The following is a 20205-nucleotide window of genomic DNA, read 5'->3' on the forward strand; positions in this document are numbered from 1 at the left end:
CAAGTTCTCTCCCACCATCTAAGAGCAAGTCCCTGGAACAGGGTGGCGTGCCTCTTTACAGGCCAGAAGCCTGGAGTTAGCCAGCCCTTCCTACCACACACAGGCTGGGGTGTCGTGTTTAATGAGTAGAACCAGCTGGGTATGGTGGAACTGCTTCTCTCTAGGGTGACCATCTGTCCCGTTTTTAAAGGGACAGTTCCATTATTTGGGACTTTTTCTTATATTGGCGCCTGTTACCCCCAACCCTCTGTCATGTTTTTTCACAGTTTCTATCTGGTAACCCTACCTATGAAGAACAGCAGGGAGCTGCAGAGAGGGGGATTCTCAGGGAGCAACAAGCAGTGTCACTGGCTGCTGGGAGCCAGCAGGCAAGACTAAGTTTTCAGGGAAGAGGCTCCAGGCAGGGAAGGTGAGGGAGACCCCCCCAGCAGGAAGACAGGGAGCAGGGACTTGAGAACTTTTATTCTGAATGGTTTGTCAGGTTAATAAATCCACCCATGGGGAGGGGTGTTGCTGAAGCTAAGTGAGTGTGTGATGTTTTAAAGGGGCTATGAAGAGGGGAAACTGAGGCAGAGCTTGCAGTGCTACCCTGGCCATGAGGGGGCACTCAGGAAGTAGCCAGCCTGTTCAGTCTCCAAATCTTCCTTTCCCGCCCCTACCTTTAGATGGCCCTGAGGGGTCCCTGGTCCGGATGCAGGGGGAGGGATTGGCTGGTGATCCCTGTGGGAGGAAGAGGAAAATATCCTGTGGAGTTCAACAAACAGAAAAGCTTAACTCCTGTTGAATATACAGATTCATAAATTATAAAGCCAGAAGGGACCACAGGGATCATCTGCTCTGCCCACCTGTCTAACACAGGTCTGAGAACTTCCCTAGGAAAGCATCCAGAACAGATCTTTTAGAACCCATCCAATCTTGATTTAAAAATTGTCACTGCTAGAGATTCCACACCAGCCCTTGGCCACCTGTTCCGATGGTCAGTCACATTCACTGCTAAAAACACTGCAGCTTCTTTCTAGTCCGCCCCTGTCCAGCCACTGGACCGTGTTATGCCTTTCTCTGCTGATGGAAGAATCCTGTATTATCAAATTTCCATTCCCCACACATAGATACGTACAGACTGCTCAAGTCACCCTTTACCCTTCGCTTTCCTGAGCTCATACAGTGAGCTCCTTAAGTCCAAGGCACGTTTTCCAACCCTGTCATCGTTTTCACGCTCCTTCTCTGAGCCCTCTCCAATTTTGAAACATCCGTCATGAACTACAGACACCAGAATGGAGCACGGCATTCCAGTAGAGGGTCTCATCAGTGCCAACACAGAAGTAATATAACCTCCCTATTCCTACATGAGATTCCCTATGTATACCGCCAAGGATCACATTAGCCCTTTTGGCCACAGCATCGCACTGGGAGCTCATGTTCACCTTATCATCTACCATAACCCCTTTCTCTCCCCCCTCTTCCCTCCCCAAATCTTTTTTTTGGAGTTATTGCTTCTAGGAAGGAGGCCACCATCCTGTAAGTATGGTTAGTGTACATACGGCCCAGAGTTTAACAGGAATCACCAATGGAGTTCCACAGAAATTGGATCTCTCAATCCTTATAGACAACAGGACATGCTAACTTGTCTATAAAGTGTTTTTAAGACAGCGCTGTAGCAGCAACTTACCTTTTCTTCGCTATAACACAGCTGCTACTTCAGTTTCCCTTTCGAGGCTGGGAAGGTTAGCGCTCCAGCCAAGCCCAACAATTCCTCTTCCAAAATAAGTAAGAATCCAAGCCCAGTGCAGGGGCGCACCACTCCCATTTTAGGAGTGCTTTGACACTGGACTTTGGTCCACAGCCTTTTGGTGGAGAACCACAAGGAGCTCCCATTCACTCCAGGTCTCTCTAGTTTTCTAGAGCAAGACACCACCCATCTTCCAGAGCCCCTTTGACTGTCTACTTAGGCCTCTTCCCAGGCTCCTTGCATAGAGAAATTCAGCAGTCAGTCCCACTCCCTTCAGGTAGGAGATCCCAAAATAAATCTTGTCTCTTCTTTGACTAATGTCTCGCCCCAATTTAAAAGACAGCTCTTATATATCCCTGCCCCCTTTTCCAAGGATGCATCACTGCCCAGACTAAAACTCCCATAGTCCCTCTGAACTACAAGTCCCAGAATGCCTTGGCTCTGAGCTGAATCAGGAACAGGAACAGTGCTTGACCTTGAACCCCTCTTTAAGGGCCAGCTCACTCTGTGACACTATCCTATAGAATCCTACAGCAGAGAGACACAGTTATATTAAATCCTATTACATGGCTTAAAAAAGCCTATTAAGTTCTACAGGATTTTTCTGTAAGGCACTGTGGCACAAGTTACCCATCTCTACATGGAGGTAACTACTTCCCACACTAAGGGTTTGTAATGGTTAAATTAACTAATCTGGAAGATGCCATAGAATTCCAAAGCATCATGACTTGCTGTACAGGTCATCAGCTGAATTTGAACCCAAGACCTTCTGCACAGTCCTCTACCACTTGAGCTAAGGGGCTAACTCCATTAGCTGGTAGCAGCAATAGGCTGTTATCCTCTAGTAAGCCAGCAACGATTAGAGAGTGGGACACACACTGTGCTAAGATGGGTTAGGCTTGCTGCATTTGATTTCTGCCTCACCTGTTGACACACAGTCAGCAAGCATCAGACAGAAGTACCTTTGGCACCTTAGAGACTAACAAATTTATTTGAGCATAAGCTTTCGTGGGCTAAAACCCACTTCATCGGATGCATGCAGTGGAAAATACATTAGGAAGAGAGATATATATACAGAGAGAACATGAAACAATGGGTGTTACCATGCACACTAAACCTTAATTGATCACTCTCCTTATAGTGTGCATGGCAACACCCATTGTTTCATGTTCTCTGTGTACATATATCTATCTTCCTACTGTATTTTCCACTGCATGCATCTGATGAAGTGGGCTGTAGCCCACAAAAGCTTATGACCAAATAAATTTGTTAGTCTCTAAGGCACCACAAGTACTTCTCATTCTTTTTGCTGATACAGACTAACACGGCTACCGCTCTGAAACCTGTCACCTAATGACAGGATCCCTGGGGCTTTAATAAAAGCACCACATATCCCAGGAGAGTTGGCAACACTGCATTTACACCAGGGCAAACTGGGTGCAAGCTTCTGTTTCCACAATCATTTGGGGCACTGTTTTCTGTCTGTGCCAGCAATGAGGCCTGGATCGTCCCCCTGAGATCCGTGGCTGGAACTCCCCACTCACATGTGGATGAGGGACTCAGCCACTTCATGGCATCAGCCCCCCTCCCCCCCAACTCTCACCTTTTAGGGGCCTCTCCTGGATCCAGATTTCCTGCTGGGAGTGGGGGCTGGAGATTGGCTGAAATGGGGCACACTGTGTCCCACCCCAAACAGGAGGGTCGGGTCAGAAACCAGCAGTGTGGAGAGACTGGCTGTCTGGTACGTGGAGTGTACCAGGGGGATGCCAGGGAGGAATTCCAGCAGCAGCAGGGCAGAGTAGGACACACCCCGAGGAAGAATCCTGACCTCCCACAAGGAGATCTCACTTCCCCTCTGCTGGAAGCCTTCCTGATACCTCCCCAAGGGTGCCTTCCAGCAGATCAACCCACAGGCGCCTGAAGACAGCCAGCTCCCACACGTCCTTGTATTGCTTCATGAGGACCCCAATGTCAAAGTTCAGGCAGCCCTTGTACCTGCACCAAATCAGGGAGTATGACAAAGGAGCCCTTCCCTCTTCTGCATGCAAGCACGGACTCTGAGCTAGTACTTACCCCATGGGCCCAATGGGGTTTCCACGTTGTCTGAGCTACCATTTTCCACCTTAAGCCCCTGCTCTCCTCCAGACGTCACTCCATTGCAGTAGTAACTGCAAGACCAGAAGGCCACGCACCGCAGTTACATTCACACAGGTGTAACTGCCCTGGACTGAGGAGATCAGTCACTGATTTACACCAGTGAATGAGAGATCAGAATCAGAGTCTCCTCCAAGGCAATGCTGCTGTTCTCTAGACCGCCACTGGGTGGTGCTGCAAAGCAACAAAGCCCATGCAATACAGCTCACTCTGCTGAGCAGAGGAAGAGCTGGGAAAACAGTGGACTCCCCCAAAACCTTCCTGCTCCATACAACCATGCTTCAGGGCCATGCTACTCAGTCACACAGACACTTAGCACTCTGCTGTCAATAGGAAAAACAACAATTAAGGCCTTATGGCTTGAAAGCCCTTTGGCATGGATCATGACTCCCGCTTGAAGCAGGGCAGTGTTATTATCCTGATGGAGATAACCAAGGCCTAAAGGCCCGGAGACTCGCCCAGGTCACAGGAAGACTCAGAACTGGAACGAAAGGCTTTTATTATTTATACGATGGGAGCCCCTGACTGGGGCCTCATTTTGCTGGGCAATGGGCATGAAAATATTAAGCGAGAGTCCCCTGCCCCAAAGAGCTCACAGTCTGATAGCAGGCAGGCGAGACAAGCAAAGGGAGGGGAGCGCAGACTCCAAGTGATACAGGCAGGTTTTTGCAGAGCCTGAGGCCAAGATTATGAGGAGTGACGCGTGGTTTCTCTATGTAAAGGTTTCACAAAGCATGGAGCATTTGGAAATCAGGCTCCTGTTTAAGGCATCTGAAATCGATCACTAGTCACTGCTGAAAGTGTTGGCCTGGGCCCAGGGAGGGGTCTCTTTAGAAACACAAGGTGTTGCGTGTCAAAGAGAAGACAACCTGAACAACACACAAATATCGAAAGAGAACCACTGGGCTCTGGGAGCGAAGGCAGCCGGAACCATTCCGCCGGGCAGGGCTTGGAAGGAAAGTGTTCCGGTGCTTCATGGTATTGTAGAGCAGTAACGTTACACCACGGTACAACGGGCTTCTTTACTTGCAACATCTAGTGGGGGCAAGGCAGATCAAGAGAGGGTCTGAGCCTTGACTTCAGGAGAGCTGGCTGCTATTTCCGCACCTGCCATTGACTTGCTGCCTAGCCTTCGCAGGTCTCTCTGTCCCTCCATCGATACGGTGCAGGGAGACTGAGCCTTCCTTTGCTCTGCAAAGAGCTCTGCAAACTCTGGAGGGTCCGCACCATACGGCATAAGGGCTGAGTATTATTGCCGTGCGGTTGGCTAGGTGATGGATACCCACATAGCTAGCAAGCTTGAGCATTACCAATCTAATTTACTAAAACAAATGGATCTGGTCTTTGCTCCTCAGTTGAGCCCCAGAAAAGCAGCTCACGCTGCAGTGTTTGTGTACGATCAGTTCATTTAACACGAAAGGATCAGTTGCTCCTGGAGGATTAAACATGGCTTCTAATCCTCCCCTATCCCAGCAGCAAACCTGACATGGCAAACCTTCCGTTTCTGTGGGTAAGAAGGTGAAAAAGAGCTGCCGATTTGCTCTGACCTCTGTTATTTTAGGAAGCTATTTTAAATGTCCCCTAAAGCTGAGCTCTGATCTCGGAGCACCGTTGCTGCAGGAGAAAGGAGGGGAGGGCTGGTTTGTGCATCCATTTTCTTGGAGTCTGAGTGAAATTAACTCATCATATGCAGCTACTTGCCTGCAGGTAACTAATTGGCTGTGCAGTTTTGCCATTGCAAGCTTCAGGCATGTGAACATGGGCTTGTCGCAGATCTATCACTGTCAGAGCTCCCCGCTGCTGGTATCATGCTAGCAGAGTTACCATGGTGTGACTTTTTTAAAAAAACAGGGACAATTCTGTAAGCGAGGGCTGCCAGGCCCCTGTGAACAGGTCAGCAGGCCGGATGCCCGTCCTGGTGAGTTTAGGAGAACTTCTTAGAGTGGGGAGAGAAGGAAGCAGAGAAAAATAAACCTGAAATTCAGCAGGGTGCACAGAAAACTCTTGCACGGCAACCCAGACCCTTTATGTGCAGTTGCAACAGTCTGTAGGGGGTGGGGCTGGCAGGTTTTGAATGAGGGAGGTTGCAGCAATGGGCCACTGAGGAACTGGGCGAGGCCCTGATGCGTGTATCATGATCAGGACTAGGGGAACTGGAGTCAGGGCACACGCTCCCCAGAAGGGCTGTTAGGACCAGGGGAACAGGTCTGGAAGCACCTCAGCCAGATGGACAGACTAGAGCAGGGCACAGGGTTTAATAAACTTCCACTTGTTCAGCTTAACCTGCATTCGGCTTCACTCTTTGCTAATGAACCAGTGGGTTCAATGGGCACTTGCTAATTACCACTGGCCATCCCCCACTCAGTGTTCCTCTCCTGTCCCTTCACACAGTCCCTTCCCTTCCACACACATCCACTTGCATCCCCCATGCATCTGCCCCACTCACGCTGCGGGCCATCTATCAGGAAGCGCTGTTGTCTGGGGGTTTCAGTGAGAGACTAGATGTCAGGAGCCCTGGGTTCTATACCCAGCTCTGGCACTGGCTTGCTGGGAAGCCACATGTCACTTCACCTCTTGTTCTGCAACCCCTCTGTAAATGCAGGGGTGATAATGCTTACCTGCCTTGCAAAATTAATGCTTTGAGATCTTGTGGGGAAAGGCCCTGTCAAAGTGCAGAAGCCAGAACGTCCCAGGGCTCAGTCTTGAGGCCTACCAGCCTGAACCTTGCCCTCATACAGCAATTTCTTGTAAACAAACAAACAAAACCCACCTCCAAATTGACTGCTACCTGGTTTCATCCTGACACAATTTTACAAGAACTAGTCGTTAAGCCCAGAAAACAAGGGGAGAAAATGGAAACCCTGTCAGAACCAGAGCAGAACTGATGCAAACCACAGGAAGCATGGGCTCTTTTGTAATCAGCTACTGTATGAAGAGCAAATCCACTCGTTAAATTCTTGTCTTCCGGTTCTGGTATCAGGTACCACAGAGTAACCCCACTCTAGTACTCGGGACAGATAGAAAAGTTTACCTCAGTATATACAGCATCCCTTTCTATTTCCCGCTACTTACAAGAGGAAATATCTCGAGTACTGCAAATACTGAGGTTATCTAATGGAATCTACTTATCTAAGGCAATTGGCAAACTTTGAAAGGCCACCACTGTAAGTGGCGTCACGCTGGATTGTCACTGGTGTAACTGTGAGCAAAATCTAGCCCATGTGTCTTCAGATAGCACAGTGTAATGCTGTAAAGCTGCCATTCAGGACTTTCCGGCCTGCATCTTGCTCATTCCATTGGTTATGCAGAAACCATGACTGGGGTTACTTAACAGAACTGTGGTCCTGAGGCACTGCTGGATTTTTCAGGCTCTGACCGATGCACAAACTACTTTGATTGAAAACAAACGCACCCAGGAATTCTTTACGTCAGCGAGGACCCTTCGTCATGAGCTGTATAAAAGGGCGGCATTATTCGTAATTGAGGCAATTTATACAGTTGCCCGTGAAATTAACCATGAACTTTTAAATTTCTAACAGCCTTGGCCAGTCACTTCGTTTTTCATTTATTGGTAGGAGAAGAAAGAAGGGAGTATGGGGTTACACAAAGTCAAGTGGCGCAAAGTCATCTCTCTCTTAGCTCTTTCTATGTCACTGGCATAGGCCCCAATCTCTCTAGGCCATTTGAAATCTGCCCTAATTTAGGGGCAGAGCATCGCCGTATCACTCCAGAAGGAGACCAGAGAACTACAGACAGCTCAGAGTCACCATTCCTCTCCTGCGCAGGGAGGAGGGTGCAGGAAGCCCGATCCTTACTGAATACTCACGTAAACTTAGGGTGACCAGATTTTTATAGGGACAGTCCTGTTTTTTTGGACTTTTTCTTATATAGTCGCCTATTACCCCCCACCCCATGTCCCGTTTTTTCACAGTTGCTATCTGGTCACCCTACGTAAACTCATATTTACTGGTAGGAGTTATGTGACCAGCTTGAAGCCTCTTTGGGAGCCATCCAATCTGGGAGACTACACAAATACTTGAAGCAGTAGTCTGGGAGGATGGATCTTGAATAGCCCACAAACGGAGACGTGTTCATGCAAACCATTCCTTCCCGCCTACACTGGCTCAGATCAGTGCCTTTTCCAGGCCAGGATCCTAGCTCCAACAGCAGCCAGCACAAGCTGCCTCAGAGGAATGTGCAACTGTGGAATAAACAGCCCAGAGAGGAACTTCCCTCCTGACCCCCTCAATTAGCCCCCTATATGCACGAATAATGAGCAGAATGTATCGACACTGAAGCCTGTTTGCAGATAATTCACTGACCTCAGCCTATAAACTGCCTATTGTTAATAAATGTGTCTACGGTCCCCCTTGCTATAGTACCAAGGTGGCCCCTGCTCTTTTAACATAGTTATCCCCATAGCACCCCTGTGAGGTAGGGCACAGCTATTATCCCCATTGTATAAAGAGGGAAACTAAGGCAGAGTAAGACTAAGTGACTTGCCCAAGATCACCCAGGTAGTCTGTGGTAGAGCAGGGTCTTGAACCCAGGTCTTCTCCCAGTTATAGTCTAGCGCTCTGCCTGCCCAGTCTTTCTAATTCAGCTAGCTCCCCCCGTTTACCATATCACTGACATGCCTTGCCATTAAAATGCCAAACAAAGCTCACTTTGACACAGAGATGATCAAACATTGCTAATGGAACATTTTTCAATCAAAAAGTCCAATTCAAAAAACCTAAAGGTTCCATGGGAACATGTCAATTTCAATAACATTTCGTTTTGAAAAAAAAAAAATAATGAAACATTTCAATGTGGTTGAGATGGTCCATTTCAACCTTATCAGAGCATTTCAATTTTTCATTTTGAAATTGACTTCTCATTTAGAAATGTGTTTTATTTTATATTTTTATTTCATATTTATATTATTTTATTATACCATTTTATGTTATGCAAATTACAATATCAGTTACCAAGCTAATTAGCAGTGGGATTACCAAACACAAATTATTATTTTATGTTCATATTATAATTTTAAAATAATTAAACCCTCATTTCAAATTATATAAAAAAAATAATAAAGTAAAAATTTATATAAAATAAAACTATAATGGACAAAAAGAGTCAAAATCAGTATTCAGTTCTATGGAAGTGAAATGTTACAGCTGACCTGAAACAAATTTTTTATTCTGAAATTTCACGTTTGGGGACATTTTGAAATGTCAACTTTTTGTTCCAATCTCGAACCAAAAATGTTTTTTTAGTGTCGGCACTTGCCATGGAACAGAAATTCAGTATTTCAACCAGCTCTGTTTTTTCACTGCAAAATGTAGCTTTTGCTTCCCTGCACATGTCTGATCAGCCTGGTTTCCCATGTTGTGATCATTTGACTGTAATCATCGGTCCAGGACCAAGGCATCTCGGTACTACCAGAATAGAATAGAGAAGTGAAATATCAAGATGAGCCTCATTGTACGGCAACTTCAATCCTTTGCCCGGATTCGAAGGCGTGTGACTTGATGTGTATTGATTTATATGCCCATTTATCATATCGTACTGTATATGGCACACGGTTCTTGCATTTATTCATTGGCTACTGACTTAAGCTTTATGCACCTGATGGTGCGGCAAGAACGCTGATGCTGATACTGCTAAGTGATTCCTGCTTGTTTTGAAACCACCTTTTATGTAACTTTTCATGCTGCACATAGGTCATATGTTCTCCCCCACCCACCCCACATTTCCTTCAATAACTTACGAGATAACTCAGGGAGATTGAAATGAGACAAACCAGTCTGGAATTCAATCTTGCTTCATTATTGTCTGACACTGCAGCTGCCCCTGCTAGTTCACCCAAATGCCAGGAAATCCCAATGGCAGTGAAACCTCCAAACCATGATCTTGAAAAGCCCGGCATTGTTCTGACTGGATGGAAGCACATCAGATTTATCTCACCCTGGTCAGCAGCTCTGTCCTTCTTTGAGCTTCCTGTGCGTACGGATACATACACCATAGGAGCATAAGTGTCAGATGCAACAACATGGGAGCAGTCTTGGCAAGTCAATGACACATCTGTGAGATATAAGCGAAGGGCTAGCTTGAGCCTTTAAGCTCAGCCCTGAGTAAGGGGCAGTGTGTAATCGCTCAGCCCCAGGAAGCCATTGTGACAAGTCACAATTCCTCCCATCTCCCCTCTTGCTCAGGTGGGTTGGAAGCAAATTACTACAGCCTTTGAAAGGGTGCTGCTTGAAATCTTTGAGGCAGGGGTTTTTTGTTTTGTGTTTGTACCATGCCTAGCACAGTGGGGTCCTCCAGGTCCATAACTCAGGCTCTGAGGTGCTACCACAAAACAAATAATAACACTTCTCCATGTTTATCCGGCAAATAACCTGGCCAGTGCATGGGCGGGAGAGAGACACAGCTCCTCCCCTTGCCCACCCACTTGCACATAGGGGTTAATATCCCGAGAGCAAGGCCTGCATTCCACACCAAACTGGACTCCCAGGTAGGCCAAGCAAGAAGGGGTGTCTTCTGCCAGGAAGTCGCTGGGAGGTGCATGTGCTCAGCACCTGGGAACATCAGGCCAGCTCTGCTTAGGAGTCTCAGTGTGGATTTAGGGGACCAGCTCAAGACACCCAAGTAGGAACACTTTGGCCTGAGAGATTTATCCCGGATCAATCAGCCTCCGACTGGGGAACAGACTCCTGACTCCTGATGCCTTGCTCTGATCACCAGACAGGCTGCCCCGGCCTCAGGGGAAGGGGAACTTTGCAGCTCCAGTTGTGTTCTAGAGTTGCCCTGGAATGAGGGGTGTGTGGGCCTGAGGGGACTCCACATGGGATCACAAAGCAGCAGAAAGCAGTGGCCCAGGGCGGGAGGAAGGGGATGGGGAGGAGAGAAGGTTTGCTGTTGTCTAGTTGTTTACTGGAGCAGAGCAGGAAGAAGGACTGTGGCCCACAGCCTGGTCCCCATTTGAATAATGGAAACATAACACAAACGCTGCTTGGACGAGTGCGCTGCGTGAAATATTAACAGTCCTCCTTCTCCCTGTAGATGTGCTACCCAGAGAGAAAACATGGCTTTAGCTTAGGCTCCAGGGCCTTTCTGCCTAGGACTGAAGATTAAAAGGTGTAGTGGTGTAAAGGGCAATGATTGCCTGGCAAACACCAGCTCCTCCATCTCAGGCTCAGGAGAACAAAACAAAGAGCTAATGAGCTTGTATTTGAGAACCACAAAGGGTGAGGCGTGTGTGGTGTTTAGATGTTGCTTGTAACTTGCCTGGCTACTACAACAGTGTGGCCACTCCTAAGAGCATTGTAACAAGGCCAGTGCAAGGTTTCTGGGCCTGCGTGCACTCAGGAAACCCTTGCTGTGCCTTTTGATAGGGCACAGTGTGTGTATCCCACTGCACTCTGCCGGCTGGTGCGGACAATACCAGGGTCAGTGCTCTTACCTCGCTGGCCTGTGCCCGTGCATGGAGGGGAGGGGGATTCTATCTCCATACTTATGTATCGGCTACGGAGAAGACAGCAGATTAGCAGAGTGGACAAGCCAATGTGATTTGGGTGAGCTGTATCCTGTCCCTTCCCAGCTTGTGGAAGTGGACCAGGCCTCTATTACCCAGTGTTGTGTGTCATGTAAAGGATTTTGCATCTTCTGTTTATTAAGAAAACCAGCCCTGAAGAAAGAGACATGGACTTGAACTGGAGGGTTTGGGCTTTATTTTGACTACTGTGACTGATGACTTTCCCCCAGTGGTTCTCAACCTATTTACCACTGTGGGCCACATATGCAGCTCCCCATGTGTTATATGGGACACACAACACTGGGTAATAGAGGCCTGGTCCACTTCACGATATATATACTACCTGTATGGCCCTGAGGGCATCACATGGGCCATGGCTGTGTGGGCCGCAAGCAGCCCATGGGTTGAGAACCACTGCTCTACCCACTGCCTTAGAGTAGTATTTGGGAAAGAGCAAAAGGGAGTGGATCTAAAATGGAGTAATGTAATAGGATGAAATTTAGCCCAGGAAAGTGTAAGATGAATTCATAATTTAACAGCAAGGTCCACTGGGTTGTGGAATAGTCTTCCAAGGAAAGAGGATAAAGCCCAGTAAACAGAGTAATTTAAAATTGCACTGAAAAAAGCACCGGGGAATACTTTTGTAGGGAACAATCTCTCATTGTCAGGAGACGAACTAGCCTGTCCTTTGACCTTGAATTCCTACAGTTCTGCAAATATAGCTGGCAGCACTGCTCAGCTTGGAAAATCTAACACAATCACAGCCGAGGTGGGTTCTTAGGCATCTGGATCTCCTGCCATTGGCTCGCCATCCCTCAGATCTGTTGGATGCAAGAGGAAGGCACATCCACACAGGATTGTTTCTCGTTTACCATTTTCTTTTGCAGGTTGTTGTTTTTCTGGAGTGGGAAATACCTTGGGATGCACTGCAGGACAGGAGCTCACTTTATTTAGATTTATCTACATGGATACACCTGCCCCAGACTCTGGGTGCTCTGACAATTATTAAAGGCACAACTCATCCAAAAAGAACAGATCAAGAGCAAATCCCACCCCACTTTAAAAGCAAACAAACAAGCCAGCCAATCAGCAAGAGAAGAGGTCCCCACCTTTCTCCCATCCCAAAGGGCCTATAGGACAAGTCTGTATTGCATAACAATTAGGCCGCACAATGTAAGAGATTAACTCCCTTCCCAGTATGTGAATATTGTGACCATGACCCAAACTTGACCACTAGTCCGGTAAGAGATTGAACTTTGACAAAGAGGGAAAATGGGAATGTCTAAACGTTAAAAAGAAAACATTCAGGCACCAAGGAGCTAGTTATTGTGTCTAGGAGTTCCCTTAATGAGAGGAAGGCTAGAGTAGAAGGATTGTCCAGTGGTAAGCATAGCACCTGGGAGACCTCAGTTCAAGTCCATGTTCTGCCACAGACATCCTGTGTTACCTCAGGCAAGTCTCTGTGCCTCAATTCCCCATCTGTACAATGGGGATAATGTACTGCCCTACCTCACAAGGGTGTTGTGAAGCTAATTCTGTTAAAGACAGTGAGATGCTCAGATACTGTGGTAATAGGGGTCAAATATGTACCTAAGATATTGAGAAAGCATGGTTGCCCTTACCCGAGCTTGCTATATGCACATCACTATTCAGTCCAGCCTGAAAGGGGCAGAGGTGGTGTGAATGTGAGCAGCCGTCTTATTCATTGATCTAGGTGCAATTTCCAGCTGTGGATACTTGAGCTGCCCATGAAAAAGTTGCTCACACGTCCACTGTGTGCAGAATTGCTTGTTGTTATTACAGCAACGCCCAGACTCTGAACCAACGTCAGCACCCCAGTGTGCTAGCTGCTGTACACACACATAGTAAGGAACATCCCTGCCCCCAGTGCTTATAATCTAAATAGGCAAGACAGGAATTTCCCTTTCACCCACAACATATCAATGGAAGTTTGGGAATAGAGGCACTGATGTGACCAAGGTGACACAATTAGTCCATGACAGAGTGAGGAATTGAACACACATCTCCTGAGTCTCAGGCCAGTGACCTAACACCAAAGCACCCTCCCTCCCCAATCTCTATGCCAATGGCTCTCAACTTATTACACATTGTGGGCCGCATATGCTGCCCACAATGTGTTACCTGGGCCGTAGGGGCTGGGTGGCAGGGCAGTAGCTGCCCCTGCCCCAGACTCCCGCCACGCGGGGCCGGCCGGCTATCCGCCCCAGACCCTGAAGCTCACGGGGTCAGCCGGCAGCCCCGACCCCAGACCCTGTGGTGGGGGCTGGCTGTCCCGACCCCAGACCCCTGCCATGCAGCTGCCCCAGACCCCAGGCTCCTGACCCCATAGGGCAGGCCAGCAGCCCCAACCCCACTGCCCTGGGCAGCAGGGCAGCCTGGACACCTCCATGCCGGGCAGCTGGGAACCTGGCAGACCCCAGCACGCGGGCCGGCCTTTAGCACACTGCTGAGCTGGGCCACAGCTGTGTACTAATTGGGCCGCATGTGGCCTGCAGGTTGAGAACCGCTGCTCTGTGCTGAAATGCCTGTTTCACTATGCTTGCAAACAACACATGAACAAGGGAACAGCCCATGAAACAATTTTCGTGGGACTGCAGAACTGACCCACGCAGAATGTGGGGTCCTCTTGGCTTCTCCGGTCAGCTGACTCCACTTTACCATCCTTCTGGTGGGTCAGCCGGTTGCCAACATTTATGTCCCAGCAGCCTTTGCACTCATACCCATTAGCCACTGCTGAGGCTGCTGGGACATACAAATCTATGTGCAACCATAACAGGGAGGCTGATCTGGAATTCTCTGGGCTGGCAGAGTAGTAGATGGGGCAGAGGGGAGGAAGGTTTACCCAGGCGCTAGTGAATGTGCAGCTGTGGGTCAGGAAGTGCAATATCAGCTCTGTGGAAGCATGGTCCTTTTGCCACCACAGCGGCCTAAAGTTGGTACTGTGTACACAGGTCAGGGTGTGCTGCTTACTCAGGGCCCTGGACATGCTGAGGCAGCCTGGCCAGGACTGCCCTGGCAGAACCAAGATCTGCATGTCTGCGTTCCCTGGTGGGTCTGCGGAATTATGGACCCAGATCGGGAGAGGCTAACGCACTGGGGAGTGGATGCCGATGGGGCTCATGAGGCTGCCGGGCGAGCTGGTGGGCAGAGAGAGAGGAAAGGAGAAGCCAAGAGATGGCGGGAAGAAGTGGACCCAGCTTGAGCAGGGATTTTGGCCTACAGTTCCTAACATGTCCACTGCTTTTGGATCACCCACTAGAGATGCCTGATTTTCAAAGGTGCTGAGCACCTGCATCTGCCGCTGGCCTCAGCTGGAGTTGTAGGTGCTCAGTGCTTCTGAGCAACATGGCCCTGTATCCCTCAGATTGGACAACCAGCACTGGAGGCACCCACAATGAGTGGGTGCTGGGTTGACAGTGTACCCCAAGAAGAGGGGAACTTTGACTGGGCCCCTGTTTATAACCCTGAATGACGGAAGGGTAACTTTAGTCTTGCTGCCACTCACGGGACAGCTGAACATGTGAGGTACATATTTCTCTTAGGGAAACATCATCTGTATGGGCCCAATCCACAGCCCACTGAGCATAATGGGAGCCTTTCCACTGACTTCAGTGGCCTTTGGATCTGGCCCAACCTATATTGGGAGCAGATGTTCCAGCTGATAGGATTATAAAACACCAGGATTTTCATTCTGGCTCAGCTCCTGCCAGAAGGAACCTGCAAAGAAAACAAATGATACGGCAACAGATAGCGCAATTCTAAATGTGGTGGCTAAACACAGGCATGCTATAAAAGTATAATAAATCACGGGGAAACCTAAAAGGAAAGCATTGCGGGAGAGCAATAAGCAGCCAGAAATAATGAGAACACTGTGCAACCAGTGATAAATTAACTGCACAGGAATCAGGATTCATGGAAATCAGGGATGGAAAAGGACTGTTCGATTTTATCTAGTCCATGCCTTTGGGGCTGCTGCAGGTTTGTTCCCTATAGTGTCTATTTGTGTTGTGTCCAGTCTTAGGAGGCACAGATGGACTATTCTTGGGGTTCTGATTGCTCTTATTGCAGGGGAGGTGTCAGGGTTCCCTCCCCACTCTGAACTCTGGGGTACAGAAGTGGGGATCCACATGAAAGACCCCCTGAGCTTATTTCTACCAGTTTAGAATAAAAACTTCCCCAAGGCAAAAATCCTTCCTTGTCCTTGGATGGGTTATGCCGCTACCACCAAGTGAGTTAGACAAAGATTCAGGAAAAGGACCACTTGAAGTTCCTGCTTCCCTAAAATATCCCCCCAAGCCCCTTCACCCCCCTTCCTGGGGAGGCTTGAGCATAATCTACCAACTAAATAGGTAAACCAGGTGAGCACAGACCGGCCCCTTGGGTTTTTAGGATACTAAAAACCAGTCAGATTCTTAAAAAACAGAACTTTATTATAAAGAAAAAAAAAGTAAAAGAAACGCCTCTGTAAAATCAGGATGGAAGGAAATTTTACAGGGTAATAAGATTTGAAACATAGAGGATTCCCCTCTAGGCAAAACTTCAAAGTTACAAAAATGGGATAAACCTCCCTCTTAGCACAGGGAAAATTCACAAGCTAAAACAAAAGATACTCTAATGCACTTCCTTGCTATTACTTACTATTTCTGTAAGTTTAGATGTATCATTCAGTAGGAGCTAGATTACTTGCTTGGTCTCTCTCTTTGTCTCCGGAGAGAACACCCAAGCCCAAAACAAAAACCTTCCCCCACAGATTTGAAAGTATCTTCTCCCCTTATTGGTCCTTTTGGTCAGGTGCCAACCAGGTTATCTGAGTTTCTTAACCCTTTACAGGTAAAGGAGGGATTTTATGCTACCCTTAGCTGTAGGTTTATGACAGGAGGGTATCCCAGAACGGAAAAGGTTGAGAACCACTCGACTGTTCCAATCTAATGCAGCATTTCTCAAATGTGGCCATCAGGGGCTTTTCTTGCGGACACAGCCTTCTGGGTGGTGACTGCGGGCAGGCGAAGCAGTGGCCCTCCCCTGGAGCCACAAACGCCAGAGGAGCAGACAGCTGGTGTGCACCTTCCCTGGGGTGATGGGGCTCAGGCTTCCCAAGTTTAGCCTGGAGTGGCAGGCTCCAGCCATTCGGTGGTGGGCTCTGGCCCCCAGCCCCTCATGCATCACACCCGGTCCTCGCTGCCTCCTCCAGCCCCTCACCCATCAACCACATCACCCCCAGCCCCTCCTGCCTCCCTCCCCATCCAAGGCTTAATTTGTCTCCCAGTTTGCCAGGGCTGAGAAAGTCTGCTGTGAAAAGTGATATTTGTATGTTTCTTAATATCACTTTTCACTGCCTCCCAGCTAGCTAATAAGTCTGCTGCTGTGAAAAAACAGAAACACACTTACTAGCTAGCAAATCTAAAAAAACCCAACAACCAAAAAAACAAAAAAAAAGACAAGAACATGCAAAGCACCTTATTTGTGTTTCTATTCTGTTTAGGTCCAGTAAAGAACAGAGACAACTGTATGCTATTTTTATTATTGAGTTTGCAAAAAAACCCAACCCTTGCATAAATAAATGACAATGATTTGGACATGTGCATATGTATTTGTTTTTCCTAAAGTTAATTATTTGAGGAAAAACTGTCATAGCGGCCACCAGGAAGAGTTGGTAGCCACACTCTGAGGCCACCAAATATTTTATTGTGAGAGCCCCTGATATCTCATTGCAATGAAATTCCTCCCACTATTCAGCCTACACAATGCATGTCCTTGGCCCACCATCAGCCCTGCTCCTTTCCATCACTGGGGTGAAATCCTGAGCCTAGTGAAGCAACGGCAAAACTCCCCAGAAGGGCAGGATTCCACCCTTCTGTTTGCATCCTTGAAATGTTTCTACATAACAACATCCTCCGCTGGTCCTTCAGCCAAAATATCAAGATGTTAATCTTTCCTTATTAATCCCTCCAGCCCCCTAATTATATCTTTATTTGCCAGCGTCCTTTTGCTGTGGTGGTACCTAGCACTGAATGTACTGTCCAAGGCATGGTTTCCCCAAGGATGACAGGAGCAGGACTTTCCTTCAGCTGTAACGTCTCTATATTATGATTTGTATATCAATAGCACCTCAAGGCCCCAAGCAGGTCAGGGCCTCTTTGCACACATGCACGCACGCACGCACGCACACACACAGAGCCCTTGGTCTGAAGAGTTTACTCTCTAAATAGACAAGAGAGACAAAGTGGGGGGGGGTTGTCTGCCCATTTTACAGATGGGGAACTGAGGCACAGAGCGGTTAAATGACTTGCCCATGGACACACAGGGAGCCTTTGGCAGAGCTGGGAGTCAAACCCGGTCTCCTAAAGCCTAACAGCATCCAAAATTATGATTTCCACTGTCACATCTAGGTTTATTTTTCAGCATTTCTGCTTCCCAGGTATCTGCTTCCTATTGAATAGTTCTCTTTGAGATTTGCATTCCCCATCTTCGGCTTGTCTAAATTGGATCTCCTTCCAGGAACTGTGCCCTGTGTCTCACTGTCCTTCCTTCCCTTATGGTCTGTGATAAAAATCAGTTCTCCCTGCATGACATTTTCAAAAATGTTCATTTTGTAGCATACAGGTTAATGAGGAGCCCATGCAAACAGAGGCAATAGTGCTTGTAAGAATAGAGTGTTAGTTAAGGGACTGGACTCACCTCAGGAGAGCTGGGTTCAAATCCTAGCTAGGCTATGGACGCTCTGCATGGCCATGGACAAATTGCTTCCAGCCAACTTTTCAGATATGCTCCCTAACTTAGTGTGCCTCCATTTTTGGGTGCATAATTTGAGATACTTGTTCCTGGTTGTCAAGGAGGTCTGGACCCATGTCTCACCCCTGTGAGCTCGGCCAGTGTTATTAGTGTTGGGTGTAGGTTGCAATATTCAGATTGTGAGCAGCTGAAGTCCAGGAGTGTGTGGCGTTGAGATTTTGATTTGGAGTCATCTCTCATTATTAGAGGGGCAGACCAAGGTCACACAGGACCAGATTTGCAAGTGCTCAGCACCCACGAAGGGTCAGGTTTTTAAGAGCTCAGCATCCGCCTTAGCACCTAGATAAAAGGACAAATTTTCAAAAACTCAGCTCTTATTGTGACGCCTATGGCCATCCCCATGCTGAAGTCTTCTGAAAGTATGTGGTACAGCCAGGATTACAAACCAGATCTCCCAGTCGTCTGTTCTAACTACTAGACCAAACTACCTCCCTTGGCTACAACTTACCTACTTCCAATATTCCCCTTCCGGCCGGTGGAAATGGTCTTCACTTCCTCTCCTAAGCTGTTCTTGAGTGTTGCTGTGGCCCATTAAACAGCTCCTGAGAGTCCCTCTGCCCCAGGGGCAATGACATTTCAGTGATGCCCCAAACCCTTAGATCTAGTTTGCCTTCCCGTTTATGAACTACTTGGGAGGAGGAACAAAACTAGCAAACAAAATAGGCTGCCTGAGGCTGAGTGACTCATGGAAAGGTCCCTGGCTACGGAGTAAAATCAGCAGTCTGACCCCTTTGCTTGCTCAGTACCTGGGCCCGGTAGCAAAGGGGCTTTTTGTTCACGACCTCACCTCGTTAGGAGATGGCGCGTGACTGGGTACATGTGCATTGTCAATAATGCTCCGGGACAGATGGAAAATTAGCCACAGCATAAAAAATACCTCTTATGACCTACCTGCTGTCGCTGCTGCTTCTGGCTTTCTCCAGGGGAATTAATTAGCTGCCCTGCCATTAGAATAGCACCACGGAGCGGACTGATGCACTCGGAGGCAGCAGAGTGGATAATGCTTGTGGGGCCTGATTCTGTCTTAGGCAAAGGGCCCTTTAAGCTGCTCGGGAGGTGAAAAGGGCTTTATGCTGAGTGGAAATGGACCCCTGAATGGACCCCTGTGCAGTGAGCTTGCCCAGCTGGTGCAGAGCTGCTCTGCACCAACCCTGCTCCCAGTCTCCCTGAGCTCATTGACAAGGCCTCCACCCTGCCTTGAGTGCAGATTACAGCCTCACTCCGCCCGCTGCGCTGCCAGCAGGGTGTGTGTACGTTCTTCAGGAGTTTCTTTCCCTGGGGGCTTTCCCTGGTAGATTTTATTCCCCTCCTAACAGTGCTGCAGCCAGACACGCACAGACTCTTCTCAACACGCTTCTTCACTCGTGAAGCTGGACAGTAAGTAAAGCTAACTGTACAGCCAGTGGGGGTGGGACTGGATGACTCAGGGAACTGGGAGCAGGTCGGCAGGAACTTTTGTCTCCAGGTCACTGAGGGTTTGTCTACACTGCAATTAAAAACCCATGTGGCAGCTGACCCGGGATTGCGGGGCACAGACTAAGGGACTGTTTAACTGTGGTGTAGACATCTGGGCTCGCGCTGGAGCCCAGGCTCTAGGATCCTGTATATCTACACTGCAATTAAACTGCCCCTAAACTCCACAAATCCGAGTCAGTTGGCATGGGCCAGCCACCAAGCAGACAAGGGTTACCCTTGCACCTGGTCTGCCCCGCTTCTCCCACAGTCGCTCCCCCTCGAAAAGCAGCTTGGGCTGGTGCTATAGCAGCAGCGGGAGAATTTCTTCCCCTTCTCACTGCCGACGAGGCTCCAGGGAATGTGCTTTTAGCCCAGACGCCGCTGAGCGCCACCTCCTGGTGGCAGTGGCTCTTTTTCAGCCTTCTGCTAGCATGTGAAACCATCTTCCTCCTCCTCAAATGTGAGAGCTCCCCTACCCTCAAAGTCAGGCAGGCTGTGTTGATAGGAATTCAAATTGTACCCACAAGCCTTT

The 20205-nt window shown here is 48.3% G+C and overlaps 1 protein-coding gene across 1 annotated transcript in view; it reads left to right on the forward strand.

Annotated features, from left to right (window-relative positions):
• The window catches only part of MOGAT2 (monoacylglycerol O-acyltransferase 2), a 46677-nt gene that overhangs the window by 16688 nt on the left and 9784 nt on the right, over positions 1 to 20205 (forward strand). The gene's annotated exons all lie outside the window — the stretch shown is intronic.

Source organism: Chelonia mydas, chromosome 1, assembly GCF_015237465.2.
Source record: "Chelonia mydas isolate rCheMyd1 chromosome 1, rCheMyd1.pri.v2, whole genome shotgun sequence".
In the NCBI taxonomy this organism is placed as follows: Eukaryota; Metazoa; Chordata; order Testudines; family Cheloniidae; genus Chelonia; species Chelonia mydas.